The 14,959-nt window shown below is 40.9% G+C and overlaps 1 long non-coding RNA gene across 4 annotated transcripts in view; it reads left to right on the top strand.

Annotated features, from left to right (window-relative positions):
* The window catches only part of LOC140916573 (uncharacterized), a 207,791-nt gene extending 194,816 nt beyond the window's left edge, over window positions 1–12,975 (top strand). For all 4 annotated transcript variants that reach the window (XR_012160553.1, XR_012160551.1, XR_012160552.2 and 1 more), the window contains 2 exons: window positions 11,423–11,560; window positions 12,845–12,975. This is a non-coding gene — a long non-coding RNA (uncharacterized LOC140916573). The remainder of the gene's footprint in view (window positions 1–11,422; window positions 11,561–12,844) is intronic.
* The last annotated feature ends 1,984 nt before the right edge of the window (window positions 12,976–14,959 follow it).

The raw sequence follows: 14,959 nt of genomic DNA, 5'->3' as shown, positions 1-14,959 counted from the left end.
GGATGTGCAGGTGAACGAGCCTCTGATAGTGTGGCTGATGTTATTAGGCCCTGTGATGGTGTCCCCTGAATAGATATGTGGGCACAGTTGGCAACGGGCTTTGTTGCAAGGATAAGTTCCTGGGTTAGTGGTTCTGTTGTGTGGTATGTGGTTGTTGGTGAGTATTTGCTTCAGGTTGCGGGGCTGTCTGTAGGCAAGGACTGGCCTGTCTCCCAAGATTTGTGAGAGTGTTGGGTCATCCTTTAGGATAGGTTGTAGATCCTTAATAATGCGTTGGAGGGGTTTTAGTTGGGGGCTGAAGGTGACGGCTAGTGGCGTTCTGTTATTTTCTTTGTTAGGCCTGTCCTGTAGTAGGTAACTTCTGGGAACTCTTCTGGCTCTATCAATCTGTTTCTTTACTTCTGCAGGTGGGTATTGTAGTTGTAAGAAAGCTTGACAGAGATCTTGTAGGTGTTTGTCTCTGTCTGAGGGGTTGGAGCAAATGCGGTTGTATCGCAGAGCTTGGCTGTAGACGATGGATCGTGTGGTGTGGTCAGGGTGAAAGCTGGAGGCATGCAGGTAGGAATAGCGGTCAGTAGGTTTCCGGTATAGGGTGGTGTTTATGTGACCATTGTTTATTAGCACTGTAGTGTCCAGGAAGTGGATCTCTTGTGTGGACTGGACCAGGCTGAGGTTGGTGGTGGGATGGAAATTGTTGAAATCATGGTGGAATTCCTCAAGGGCTTCTTTTCCATGGGTCCAGATGATGAAGATGTCATCAATATAGCGCAAGTAGAGTAGGGGCTTTAGGGGACGAGAGCTGAGGAAGCGTTGTTCTAAATCAGCCATAAAAATGTTGGCATACTGTGGGGCCATGCGGGTACCCATAGCAGTGCCGCTGATCTGAAGGTATACATTGTCCCCAAATGTGAAGTAGTTATGGGTAAGGACAAAGTTCTGGGTCTGTTGAGGGGTGGGCCAAGCTTTACCCCATTTTACCCCCTTCCCTCTGAGTGCAGCATGTCCCTGCCTTGGCTACTTCAGCAGCTGCTTCTCCTGCCTGAAGTCTGTGGCTGGCTCCTCTCTGCAGTTTTTCAATCCAACAGTTTTATCTACAATAACATTTCTTTAAAAGTTCAAACTTATAATTATATTTAAATCTGAGATGCAAATAAAAGCATGGGGAGGATTTATGTCTTTTTGAATAGCAAATTGAAAGTCTGAGCAATGCATTATTTATCTGTAACATCTTAATTCTTGAAAAGTAGGAGTATCAAATTACCTTGTTGAGAATAAATGCATTGAAACAACTTGTAATTACATGCCTGTTTTGTCTGCATTTGGGCAAAGCATTAGCTTTTGCTGTTCACTTTGAGACTGATAAAATCAAATCAAATGCCATCCTGACCAAACAGCATACAGATGTGTATGAAGGTAAAGGAAACAAATTAAGGCAAGGTCTGGTAATGTTGCTTTTGCCATTTGTTTAAAGGCAGTTGCTAATAATTACCATAATAATAGAAAGGTTACCAGCACAAATGTGGAACAGAGGGTGGCTGCAAAAGTGATTCATTCTGAAGTAATGTGAATGCTAATGTATGTCCTCCATAGGTGATCATAACTTGGAGAGGGGCAAAGATAGTAAATATTTCTTCTTGAAACTGTGCAAGGTTTAGCACAGTGATTTATAAATCACAACACATCCTAGTTTGGAAAAAAATCATTAATTAAGTAGAATGGCTTGTGATATTACTTGTTCCCTTTTTATATAGTTATTTTATAGCTAAAGACAGGATAATAAATTGTATTGGTTTAATAATTTATGGACAGCCCTGTTATAATGTGAGAATATTAACTTTAGTGTGACTTTTAGTTTGCTTATAGTGTCAATAATACTACGTTTCTCTTACATATAAAAATAGCATTGTAGGGGCCCTGAAACTGGTGAGAGTTTTGCCTATGTATGGTCTGCAAGATTGGGCTCCAAAGACAATGGGCCTGCTACTCATTTACACTAAGGCCACTTTACACCACTCTGGCAGTGTAAAAATCCCTTAAAGTGGCTATATGTTACATTTTATACTCACTTCAAGGTCCCCTTACTCTGTCAGAGTAGATGCAATCTTAGTGTAAATGAGAATTAGACTCAAAATGTTAGAAAGTGCTACTGTGGTTTCCCTACACAATTGCCGGTACTTTTTAAGGGTCTATATCAGGGACTTACTGTCCCTCCGAGCTGCATACAACAATCTTCAGAAGTTCAAGAGTCAGAGCACCCCTGCTAGGAGCCGGGGCTCAGGGCTTCAGTACCACTCCTGCTGAAGCCCTGAGACCCTCCTTCCCGCTGGTCAGAAGCTCCTACTCCACCACCCCACTGCAAGGCAGAGGTGCCAAGATCCCATACCGCCATCCCCGCAGTGTGGTAGGCAGAGAATAAGGGGGCCGAGGGGGCTTGCGAGCCACACTTTAATGGTAAAAGAGACGCATGTGGCTCGTGAGCCACAGTTTGGCCACCCCTGGCCTATATATTATAAGAAATAACTATGAACCTCCAGATTAAAGGGTGTAAAGAAACTAGATACACTGGATTGAGGGGAACATAGAGGGGAAGGAAGAAACTAGTGGCTGATATTCTCAAGCATCTAGAAAATATCCCCTTTCAATTCCAATTTCCACATGATGGAGGAAAAGCATATGAGGAGAAAAGCTGGGTAAACAAGCTGCACATCAAAGCTTTTGTATTGAGAAGGGTATTTGTATTTCCTCTGAGATGTCGTCAGTTTTTCATGAATGATCACTGACCATCTCATGAAGTTTTGTAGGGGGATGTTTAATGAATTCTATAATAAAGGGGGTAAAGCTTCTTGGTAACCGCTTTGCATTAGGTTTTCTCCTTTAATTTCACTTTAACACATCTGGGCTATTGTCTGTTGTGATTAGGTTTTACAATCCTAAAGAGAGCAATGCAAATCATCAGTAACATGCTTTCTGTTTAAGGCCATATATATCTGAACTGAATTCCTTCTTTGACCAGAGGTCTTAAGTAATATAAGTTTACTCAGATTTCCAGATACTTTTTATCATTTAGATTTTAAAACTTTAGGAAATGGCATCCCGTATCCCAGACCCTTTATTAATGGCCAATTGTAAATGACTTTAGCAAATGGAACACCATTTGTCACACTTCTAACAAGTGGTACACTGTACTGTATTTCTAGCCCCACCACTTAATTTAAGCATTAAGATTTATAGCTTGTCATCATCTCCTCTATCTTTCTGTTCCTTCTTTGTGCCTTCCCAAATGCTAAAACAGGTTGTTGGTAATTTTAGGGGGTTTTTTTCTTTTTTTTTAATGAATAAAAATGAAGACATTTACTTCTAAGTGCATTGTAAAACATGTATTCTACTCTTGTCACTATATACCGAATCCTTCTGTTGGCTTTTTCTCCCCCTTTTAATTGGTTCCCCACATTTTCTTGATATTTCATGAATGGAGCCCACTATTTTATGATCTCTTTCAAAATACTCCCCGTGTAATTGAGTGTAATTATCCTGTGTATACACTATTTGTTTACTACTTTGAAACAATTATATATAACCTTACATTGTCCAGACTGGTTGGTTTGCTAGACAGCAGCCAAGCTATGCAGCAAATAAAAATCCTTTAATTAAACTTGATACTAGCTCTTTCTTCAACATGCCACCAAACTTGTGTCATCAGCAAATTTCACCACTTAGTAGCCTATTCCTCTGTCTGGATTATATAGATTTTGTTATAGGTATAGACAAAGGATATGATTCATATACAGCACATTAAAAGCATCAGCCATCCAAGAAGTGACCCCCACTGGCTTCAGTTAAAGCTCCTCTCAATCAAACACCTGTTCTATGTTTACGCTTTTGTTTGTTTGTTTGCATAAGAGACCTAAGAATTTGGCCATGGGCTTGCTCACCCTTTCTTTTATAGCTTGTAAAAGAAAGATAATTGATTTTTTTACCCCGGAATTAGATGCCAAAAACTTGTCTGTTTTTCTTCTGTCATTATTCTTCTGTTAGCAGTCAACACAGTCCTCACCTCCAGCCAAAGTAGTAAGATTTCTGGACTTTGAAGCCAGTGCTATTATTTTTCTATCGATTGATCATGGAGTCCTGAAGCAAACATTATGCCTACAGCAATATATAGGCCTGGGCTACACGAGGAATTTACTTCAGTATAACTTCATCTCTCTGGGATATGAAAAATCCCCACCCCTGAGAGACAGAGCTATACAAACCTAATCCCCAGTATAGACCTGATCTCTAGATAGATGGGAGGTGGATTACCTACACTGATGGGAGAAGCCCTCCTGTTGGCGTAGATAGTGTCTACACTGAAGCGATAGAGTGGTGCAGCTGTGCCGCTGCAGCATTTTAAGTGTAGACAAGCCCACAGTTATAATATCCTTACACTAAGAACATTTGGCCTGTTTCTACAATGCCTTGCATCTTGTGAAGTCATATACACCTGTGTGTAGTGAGTGCAATGTGCATGTATAATGTTACCCACTCATAATTCCTCACTGGCACCAGAGGTAGCCATTTGAACTCACTTTGCACCTACTGTGCCCAGATGTAAATGACCATACAAAGTGCAAGGCAGCAAAGAATCCAGTAAAGCTATAATATGTCCACAATCTTTCAATCCAAAGAGATTAAAGGTCAACAGACCTATAGTCTCAGGCAAAACACTATGTAGCATTGCCTTTGTATCACCTCACCATGGGCGGCGAGTTATATGGGCCCGTGGTGCCTGGGCACCAGGAATATTCTGGCCCAGGGGCCCGGCTCCAGCAAAGTTTCCTGCCCGTCCCCCCGCCCCCACGCATGTCCCCCAACCCCTCCTGCCACCCCCGGGAGATTTAAAACAGCCCGGGGGCTCCCACCAGCAGTGCAGCAGGGCTGAGCGGCTTCATGCATGCTCGTTCCACATCATTTCCGGCACGTCCTTGCATCCCGGCAACCTGAACCCGGCGAGGTGAGGCTGCAGTGCAGGGAGGATAGCAGGGGAGGGGTCAGGGGCTATCCTCCCCACCCCACCAACGCTCTGGCCCACAGCTCCTGCCATGAAGCATGGCGGCATGGCTGGCTTCAGCTAGGTGGCGGGGCTATGATCTCCTGCTGCTCTGAGCAGCATGGTAAGTGGGTGAGGGGGGAGCGAGCGAGTGAGCAAGCGGACAGGTGGGTGGGGGTTGGATAAGGGACAGGGAATTCTGGAATTGGATAAGGGACAGGGAGCAGGGGGCGGTCAGATGGGGCAGAGGTTCTGGGGTGGGGGGCGGTCAGGGGAAAGGGAACAGAGGGGGTTGGATAGGCATGGGAGTCCCAGGGTGGCCTGTCAGGGGTGAAGGTGTGGATAGGGGTCGGGGTAGACAGGGAGAAGGGGGGGTTGGATGGGGGTGGGGTCCTGGGGGGATGGTTGGGGTGGGGGTCCCAGGAGGGGGCTGTCAGGGGACAAGGAGCAGGGGGGTTGGATGGGTTGGGGTTCTGAGGGGTGCAGTCAGGTGGTAGGAAGTGGAAGGGGGTGGATAGGGGGCAGGGGGCAGGCTGTTTGGGGAGACACAGCCTTCCCTACCTGGCCTTCCATACAGTTTCACAACCCTGATGTGGCCCTCGGACCAAAAAGTTTGCCCACCCCTGTCCCAGACCCTGCACCCCAATCCCCTTCCCCAGCCCAGAGCCTGCACCCCTCATGCCCCCTGCACCCAAACTCCCTCCCAGAGCCTGACCTCTCACCCCTCCTGCACCCAAACTCCCTCTCAGAGCCTGTACCCTACACCCCTCCTGCACTCTAATCCTCTGCGCCAGCCCAGAGCCTCTACCCAAACTCCGTCCCAGAGCCTGCAACCCAGACCCCCTCCCACACCCAAACTCCCTCCCAGAGCCTTAGGCGGGTGCTGGGGAAGTTTGTGGGGGAGGGTTCTAGGTCTTCTGGGTACCACCAAAATTTTTACAAGCCTGCTACCCCTGCACCTCACCATCAGGCCAGCTATGTTTTCTACACTGAACCAATTCTTAAACCATTCCAGTGTGATTCTTTGAATCTCTGTAGCTACAAGCTTAAGCAGGAGCTTGTCATGTGAAAATGGTATAAGAAGCTTTTTGAAATTCCAAATAAATAATATCATATGACTGTAATCTTCTCAAAACAAAACAGAAAAAAATCAAGGCAACTATTTAGGTAGAATTATGGTTTCAAATGTCTACCTTTATAATGGCATGCAAGAGAAAAATGTAAACTATGTACCCAGGCAGTAGTCTGTAATCTCAGTCAAGATTCATGAACTCTCCATATTTGCCTGTAAAATTGTCCAAGTTTGGGGAACAGCTCTCAAACACTCTTTAATATGCACTTTCAGCTCAATGAAGCAGGTAGGGCCTTGAAACATTTTCACTTTCCCAAGAGTGTCTAAAGAACCCAACTCCAAAGCTGGGAAATAAGCCAAGAATAATAGGAGGTGGAAAACTGGTCATTGACCCACAGATGTCTGACTTAGTCTCTTTTAAAGCTGTAGGATGAATGGTTTTCTAAATGTATAGGTGTGGAGATATCATAGGATCATTCTGATTTGAAGTAAAAAAGGTCTTTTGAATTTGAATAAGTCAAATTCATTTCTGGAAAAAAACAGATACAACTACATTAAAGTCAATGCAGTTGCACTTGTTTACAGCAGGTCTGAATTATGACACATGAAGCCATTTTGTCCATCCTTTTGTTGTTTCCAGATTATTTCCTACAACAGGTTCTCAAGTGCTCTAAATTTCTCATGTGATGTGGCTTCCACACTTCACTTTGAAAGTGATCCTTCTGTATGGGTAGTCCAAAATCACATTTGTTTGTTTTCCTACTTCCATATCACATTGCAGGCTTTATTTAATTTGCAGCTCACCACTAACCCCAAGTCTTTTTCAGCATTAATGCTTTCCAAGCACTGTCTTCCTCCCATTGTATATTTTTGTGTCAGATTATTTCCCTTAAAATACATTGCTCTATTGTTTTCTATACCAAATCTTATTTTGTTTTTATTTTTTTAATTTCTTGCTTGTATTTCTAACCTCTCTAGGTGTCTTTATATTTTCTCACTGCTGTCTGCAACTCTTCCAATTAAGCAATATGTAATTAATATGCATTTTCCCCTTTTTTCTAGATCATTAATAGGTCTGATTTTAGCATCTTTAACATAAATCCATGTGACACCCCCGGACACATCCACTTACCTTGATATGTCAATATGTTCTTGGCATAATACCTCAACTTACCCTCCTGAGGTCTCCTGCTATATTGAAACCTACATCTGTTAACTGCATACATAGACAATCTACTTTGACAAGATTTCTATTCCCCTCACCATGTCACTGCCTGTTTAGCCTCTATATTCCTTTTTTGGCTAGCCATCATAAATTTTCGCGAGTACTATATAGAGTAATGTTGTCTCTGTTATACTGGGAAGCACAGCAGAAAAGACAGCATCTTAGTCCTTCTCAGGGAAGAGCTCTGACTTTTATGTAATCACTGCATTAGCGCTACTCAAGGCTAGCAACAGGCTCTAATACCACCATGATATTTCTTTAAGCAGTGCTTTTCCAATTTCAGACACAATTCCAAGAGCATAATCTAAGACATTCCCTCTGGAGATGCCTTTGCACACAAACACACTTCAATAAGTGAGCCCTCTGCTAGGGTCATCGGGACCAAAATGAACAAAAAACACCACATCTACACTGCTCTTATTTCAGCTAGTGACCCAACCTTACCCTTTAAATACAGTAGGATCAACATAGTGGGGCACGACCTCGATGAGGTGTTATCACTTTTACTCTCCTTTAATTTTAAAACTTTGAGAGCTCAGCAACAGTGTTTGTTGCATCAAGTGTCTAGATTCTGGTAAATACATCTATGAAGAGGGTGTATTTAACTATTAGCAACTTTATACTAAGATTCTAGAGTTAAAATGGCAAAATGTCTCCAGTAAATGTTTAGCATACAAGAATTATTACTCATTCAGTATTCACTAGCTCTGTCTGAATCTCCAGCAAACATTTATTGCTGTTCCAATCCACATCAGTCTGTTCCCGACTCAGGCTACTCCTGGGCTACTGTGTAAACCAGCTTGACTATTACAATAGGAACAGCAAAGATTTTTCCCCTGTAAAGTCATCTTTTTTTTTTTTTTCATGTTTTGAGACTCTTTCCACACATGTTATGAAGGCAGGAAGGTGACTGTGTTTTTATTGTACTGGTTTTTTTCTGGTCTGAGGTGGGGGCACAAGAACACAATGGCTCTTTTTGTTCATTGTACCAAGAAATTCCCTCCTGAATCCATCAAGTGTGACCTAGCAAGTAACTTGGACATATCCAGACATAAACATGGCATGAATAAAACATGCTGTGATTGTTTGATACAGGTACGTTTTCACAAAGAGAATATTTTTGTCTTTACTATGCCTACAAAGGTAACTTCCTGTCATGATAACTCATAACTGTTCCATTTTCACTTAATGAATGACTAAATTTAAACTCTGTTTACTGACATGCTGTGTTTATTGTGACAATAGGAAGGACATAGGTTTGTTAGCATGAAGATATAACTTTAAATGTTGCTTATATTTCAAATGACATCTCTAGGACAAAGAGAGTGAGGTAATATTTATCTTTTATTGGACCAACTTCTACTGGTGAGAGAGACAAGCTTTTGAGACAGCTCTTCTTCACAACTACAACTAGACTGCATCCGTCTCTAGGACAAAGGCAGATTCCAGATGTGGAATAATACATTTCATTTCATTGCTTATATTTTTTTGGGACACTTCCACACAAACAGACACTTATTCTTTTACTTGAATAACACATGGATTTTAAAATGCTGTTTTCCAACCAAAACAAAGAGCATGTTGAGAAACATGAATTGTTAAATATAAACATTTCTTGGAGTGCCTAAAGTTTCTGAAGAATACTAAGAAAAAAGGCAAATTACCACATAAAGGCCACTGTAATATTACTGACCACTATCATATGACCAATGCAAATTAGGTAAAATATACTGTAATATCAGAGGTATCTGAAGGAATGAGGCAAGGTCACATTATCTAAAAGTCAACAAATTTTAATGCAGCCCCCAGAGTCCTCATACAGCAGCAGTAGCTTCCCTTAGAGCTAGGGTTGCCAACCCTTCAGGATTGTCCCGGAGTCTACAGGAATTAAAGATTAATCTTTAATTAAAGATTATGTCATGATTAAATCTCCAGGAATACGTCCAACCAAAATTTGCAACCCTACTTAGAGCCCCTCAAAAGAACAGGTATGAAAGGTCAGAAGTATTTGCATCTTGTATGTTAACTCCATTCAATAAGAATCATGCACAAATAGATAAAGATGTCCAGAGTTTGGTTTTGACGACTGGAAGGTTAAGGAATTTCACCAGTATTTATGTGTATGACCTTTTATCTTTTAATGCTAGATTATCCTCCTCAGACACTTACCTTCAACCCCAGCAAAAGGTAATGGTTTCTGCCTACTTGCAGTATTTTGCTTTGTTGCTTAGTGGGTACCAAAATAAAATGAATATCGGAATATAGCAAAGCATTACAATTCTGACAGTGAGGTTTTAATTTTTGGTCCAACTTAATTTTCATGAACAATTTAGAAGTTTTTGCTTTTTCCAAAAAATTCACAATTTTGAAATAATAATTGAAATTATTATGTTTTTGTTTTCAATAGAAGATTGTTTTAAAAATGTAACGGCACAACATTCGTCACTGCAATTTTCAATGTTGACAAGATTTTTTTTAAAAAGCCATTTTTGGAAAGAAGCCATTTTTCAATGCAAAAGCTTTTGTCTGAAAAACATCAATGAGCTCTACCCATTGATAGTCCCAACTACCACTGGATAGCAGAGAATGAACTTCCTATTTCAAGTAGAGACTTTACCAATCACCTGTGTGATGCCAAAGAAAGCAACAAGGAATGTGTGGGTTTATGAGACCACTATGAAGGAATAAATACCTTAACACATTGTACATGTGCCTCAACTACAGCTTCTCCACAAAAAAGCCTAAAGATACTATATCACCCACCAAAAAATGCTCAGCCCCAAGTCTCGGATAGTTTCACCACTAGGACTATCAGTCTCAATGTGTCTGATCACAGATGTTGTGGTGGCTCAGAGGTGAACTCTGAGATAGATTTTTGCCAGCCCATTCAGGAATTTAACAAGTAGTCTCACCCCCGAAAGTCAATCAGAACTGCTGTAGACGCGGATGGCAATCTTGTGTAATGGACTCCCTTTTGGTGTGTCTCACTTAGGAGGGGAGCTGTTGTCTGATGAATAACTTTTGTGTGGCCATCATCTTCTGTCTGAGGTAGAGTGCATTGACTAGTTAATCTTGAAGATGACAAAAACATGGCTCAAGGTGGCTAACTGCTGATATGAAAGGAATGGGTGCAGTCTCCTAGCTAGTTGAAGATGGTACAAAGATATTCCTTCATTATTGTGTTTAGGGTGCAGGACTAGCTCTGAGTCCAGAAAGACTTCTGCTTACTTATTCAGGACAGATGGCCTTCATAGGTGGTACATCCTTAGTTTTAAGAATTTTTCCACTTCCTACTCTCATCATCTCCATTTTCCCTGGGTTAAACTTGAGCCAATTATCTCTCTTCCACATTCAGATTTCCTTCAAGCATTGGGATAGTTGTACTAATGCAGAAGTGATTTAGAAGTAGGTATCATTATTATATTCCTGATATTGTAGCCAATTATTTCTAAAGGAAATGACAGAACTCAGTTCTGTCGACACAACAAGTGAGATCCCTACAGGAGGAAAATAATTTTTTTCCCCATCATACCCCTTCCAGACATTGTCAGAGAGGAATAAGCAGAGCTAGCTTAAGGCAATTTCATCCATCTCTGCAAGGTCTTAAGTAGCTTCTTAGGGTTTACTGTGCCAAAAGTCACCGAAATGTCAAGTAATATTAACATGGAAGTCCATAGCTATGAGGACGTCATCCGTCAGTGCAACCAGACTTTTCTCCATGCTATGACTGGAAAGGATGTATAACATTGGCAAATGACAGGTGTGTCTGGCATTAACTCATTGCCACCTTTTCAGTAACCTTGTCCAGAAACAAGAGGGTGATTACTAGACAGTAGTTGTCAGGATTACTTGCAGTGAGTGCAGGCATTTTAAGACAATATGTGCTATCATGTTTTCTAGGGGCACGGGTAAAATGCCTATCCTGAACACAGGCATTGCTGATATTGGGCAGCCGAAGTCCAAGCTGTCTCTCTTATTAGTCTTTTTATGGGCCCATTTTGCAGGTCGTGGAAGCACCAGTGTGAAACACATCGGGTATTTCAGTTTTTTGCATCTGATCAAAGAACAACTTTTTTCTTTTTCTTTTTTCTTTTAGTCACAAGGACCTATTAATTGAAGGTTCATTTGCATCTCAGAGTGATTGATATCAAATGCGAAAATGGAGTAGCCCCACACATAGAATCCAAACATACCAGAAAAACTGAAGCATGAGATTCACAAGAGGGGTGTGTAGGTACGTATGTGTCCCATGCATTGCTCACCAAAGATACTGTGAAGTCCAGGCATTATCTTTCGAAAAATTTTATTGCCTCTTTTTCCAAGATTAGATCTGTGTATGTAAATCTGGGCCCACAGAGTGAAGGGAATAATTAGTAGGTTGGGTAATGGACACAAAAGTAGGCTTCTGGCTAAATAGAGTTTTCCTGGTTTACGGTTCCTACACAAAACCCTGTTGTTTCTGAGACTATCATTTCTGCCAAGTTGTCAGTTTTCTATAGCTTTAAAAAATATGGTAGCTATCAGTTGCATTTTACCGTACAGAAGAAAACTGCAAACCTGCCAAGTCTGAGTCTTTAGAAGTGAGACTCATTTTGTTCTTTAGAAAAAGTCCAGTCTTAAGCTGTCTTACTCCTTCAAAAAAGACATTCTCAGTGTGGTTCATTGGGGTATTAAAATTTCATTCTTTCTTTCTATGAAAGTTTAATTCTTCTAGGTGCTGTTACCTAGACACTCTAAAAACATACCAAGTAAGGCTAGCCCAAGATAAACTCCATTGGCTGCAATTATCTAGGGAGACCTGTAATGCTTAAAAATAACAGCATGAATTGGAGAGGATTTTCAATGCCTATGTTTAAAAGTTCTTTGTTTAAAAAAACTATCATGAAGAAGTTTCCAGAAGAATCCAGTGCTTTTCCCTTTTATCCACTGTGGTTGAATTAAAGGCAATCCTTGAGGGCATTTACTTTTACATGTTTAAAATAATCATTAAGTGTTTTGACAGCAACAGAAATCAAAGGTAGTTGAGTTTCACAAATATAACTTGTGTTTATCTCACCAAGTTTAAGAAAGAAGCAGATAGGATGTATTCCCTTATTATTAAGCATTAGAGGTTGTTTAAAAGCTCTTGAATTTGTAGGGCAATGTATCTGAATCACAGATTGTATATTATTCCCTGGTCTTATTAGAGCTTCCAAGGAGAAAGTCATCTTTATTTCTACAAGCTATTAGTGTATCTGCCAATAGAATTTATGGTGCATAAGTGACCGTTCACTCCTACTCCTTTAAAGCATATTTTCTCTTAGAGACCTTGACAGGTTAGACGTAGCGCAAAAGGTTAGTTTGACTTCTGATTGAAGAAGATGAAATAAGATATTTTGCAAAGGTACAGTAACAAAAATAAAACCTGAATTATGTAAACCTATAAGGTAATAAACAACCTGATATACCAGATATTGAATTCCAGCTATTATTCTATAATTGTTGTTATTTTTATTATTTGTATTACTATAATATCTAGGAGCCCTATTGTGAACCTGGATCCTATTGTGTTCGATGCTGTAACAACACAGAACAAAAAGATGGTCTCTGAACCAGAGAGCTTACCAATACTTCTTAATTAAATTATGTACTTGAATTGAAGAAAAGTGGCTGCCTTTTTAAAGTATCTGTCAAATTAATCTGTTAATGAATATAATATAAATACAAATAAAATATGTATTTAAAAATAGTCTAATTACACTATCGTATTGATATAGACTATATTAGACTATATTAATGTATCATCATATAACTCTTGTATTGTGTTAGCATCTAGAGGCCCCACTGTATCAGGCACAGTTCAAATATATAGTAGGAGTCAGTGTCTGACAGACAAAAGGTGTCAGGGGAAATGGGGGCATAGATTGTGGAAGTGACTTGCCCAGGGTCACACAACAGGGCATAGCAAAGCTAAGAATAGAACTCAGGTATCCTAAGTCCTAGTCTAATTCCCTGCCCACTAGATTACACTAACAATATTAGGACCTGATCCTTCAAACATTCATTACTGAATGTCAACCAGAGAGCTGGTGACCTCAATAAAAATGTCACAGTGGAAAAATGAAACTGTTTAAAGTCACTGGCTTTAAACTTAACCAAAGGTTTGAACTTAACTGAAAGGCAAATCAGTAACTTTATGTGGAAATACTGTGATGTTATGTGCTTGGGAGAGAGGATTGATTCACCCATCTTGGAGCAGGCATCTATCTGGATTCTTTGATATTAAATATAGTACCACAGGCTGTAGAAAACCCACAAGAGAGGTACCCTGTGGGGAGGAGAACTCCTCAGAGATTCCTCATGTTTTTGTCATTTGTCGCGCCCCGCCGCAGCTAGAACGTGAAAGCCAATCCTAAAGATCCCAAAAGATTCATCCCACTATGAAGGTCCTGTACCTCTTCTTCAGGTCCAGGGGCTCACTGGTCTCCCATCTGGCTTCCAAACAGCGCAGCCATATTTAAGCCATAGCACCAAGGCTTTCTCCTCCTTTTGCTTTCTTTTCTGAGGTGCAGCACCCTCAATTCCATTATAAAGCCAATATGAGCTGCAGGCCTTCAGCACCTCTGAAAATCAGGCCCCAGGAGTCTAAATACGGGCTTCTAAAAATAGGGACACCAAAAAACAATGGTTACTTTTGAAAATTTTTGCCCCCTTTAGTGTCTCCCTAGAACATCTGCACTGCTCATAATTGTGTTCTCACAATGGCCCAAGTTGTTGTGTCACCAGAAAAAATATGGCAAATGCTGGAGCTCATGTGAGGAGGGCTGAGTGGTACCCAGTAGAATGCCAGAGAATTTTAGGAGACAATGGACTGAACTAGCACAGAGGTTAGGAGACACCAAAAGAGGTAAGAAAGCAGAGATCACTCTTGCTAAAAAGTGGGTAAGACTGAGCTTCTGTGCCCATGTATAACCAAAAATTGGGTTTACAGAAGATTAAATGAAAGGCACATCTGTTAATTTCAGACCCTGACATAGCTGACGTTAAGAATTGCCTATTCTAGACTTATATTGTAGAGCTGATGCATGAATGCCATTCATGCTAGCTAAAACTGTTCCAAGACTGCTTCTGTTTATCACATTCCATTTTTGGAAGATTTTTGAAAGCAGAATAATATTATTATGAGCTGCATTAAACCTTGTTATGGGTTGAATTAAAACCTCATTGAAACTGATGAGTAAATGTGCCCTTCACTTAAGATTGCAGTAACAAACAGTTAAGACACAGCGCCACACCAAAAACAAAGCCTACTGGAGTCTTCCCAGAAACTAGCACCATGTGGGTGAAGGATTTGACTGGGTACTGTTCTGGCCAGGTGCAGGGGTGTGGCAGGGGGAGGGAGGGATGAGAGAAAGAGGGAGAAACTGGGGTATAGACCAAAAAAAAAGAAAGAGACTGAGAGCAGAGAAAGAAAGCAGGGTGTGCATGTGACCCTGGAAGAAGCCTAGAGTCAAGAAAGTTTCTGGTTTGGGAGTGTTGGCTGAAAGACACTTGGGCCTGAAAGCTAAGAAACTGCTCCTTTTGCTGTTGGTTCCTCCTGTGTTTACAGAAGCGGGACTTAGATTGTACATTCCTTGTAAACAAATAAGATTGC

This window comes from Lepidochelys kempii, chromosome 8 (genome assembly GCF_965140285.1).
Source record: "Lepidochelys kempii isolate rLepKem1 chromosome 8, rLepKem1.hap1, whole genome shotgun sequence".
Taxonomy (NCBI): Eukaryota; Metazoa; Chordata; order Testudines; family Cheloniidae; genus Lepidochelys; species Lepidochelys kempii.
Note: the sequence above shows the minus strand (reverse complement) of the source record. Positions and strands in the feature narration are given on the sequence as shown.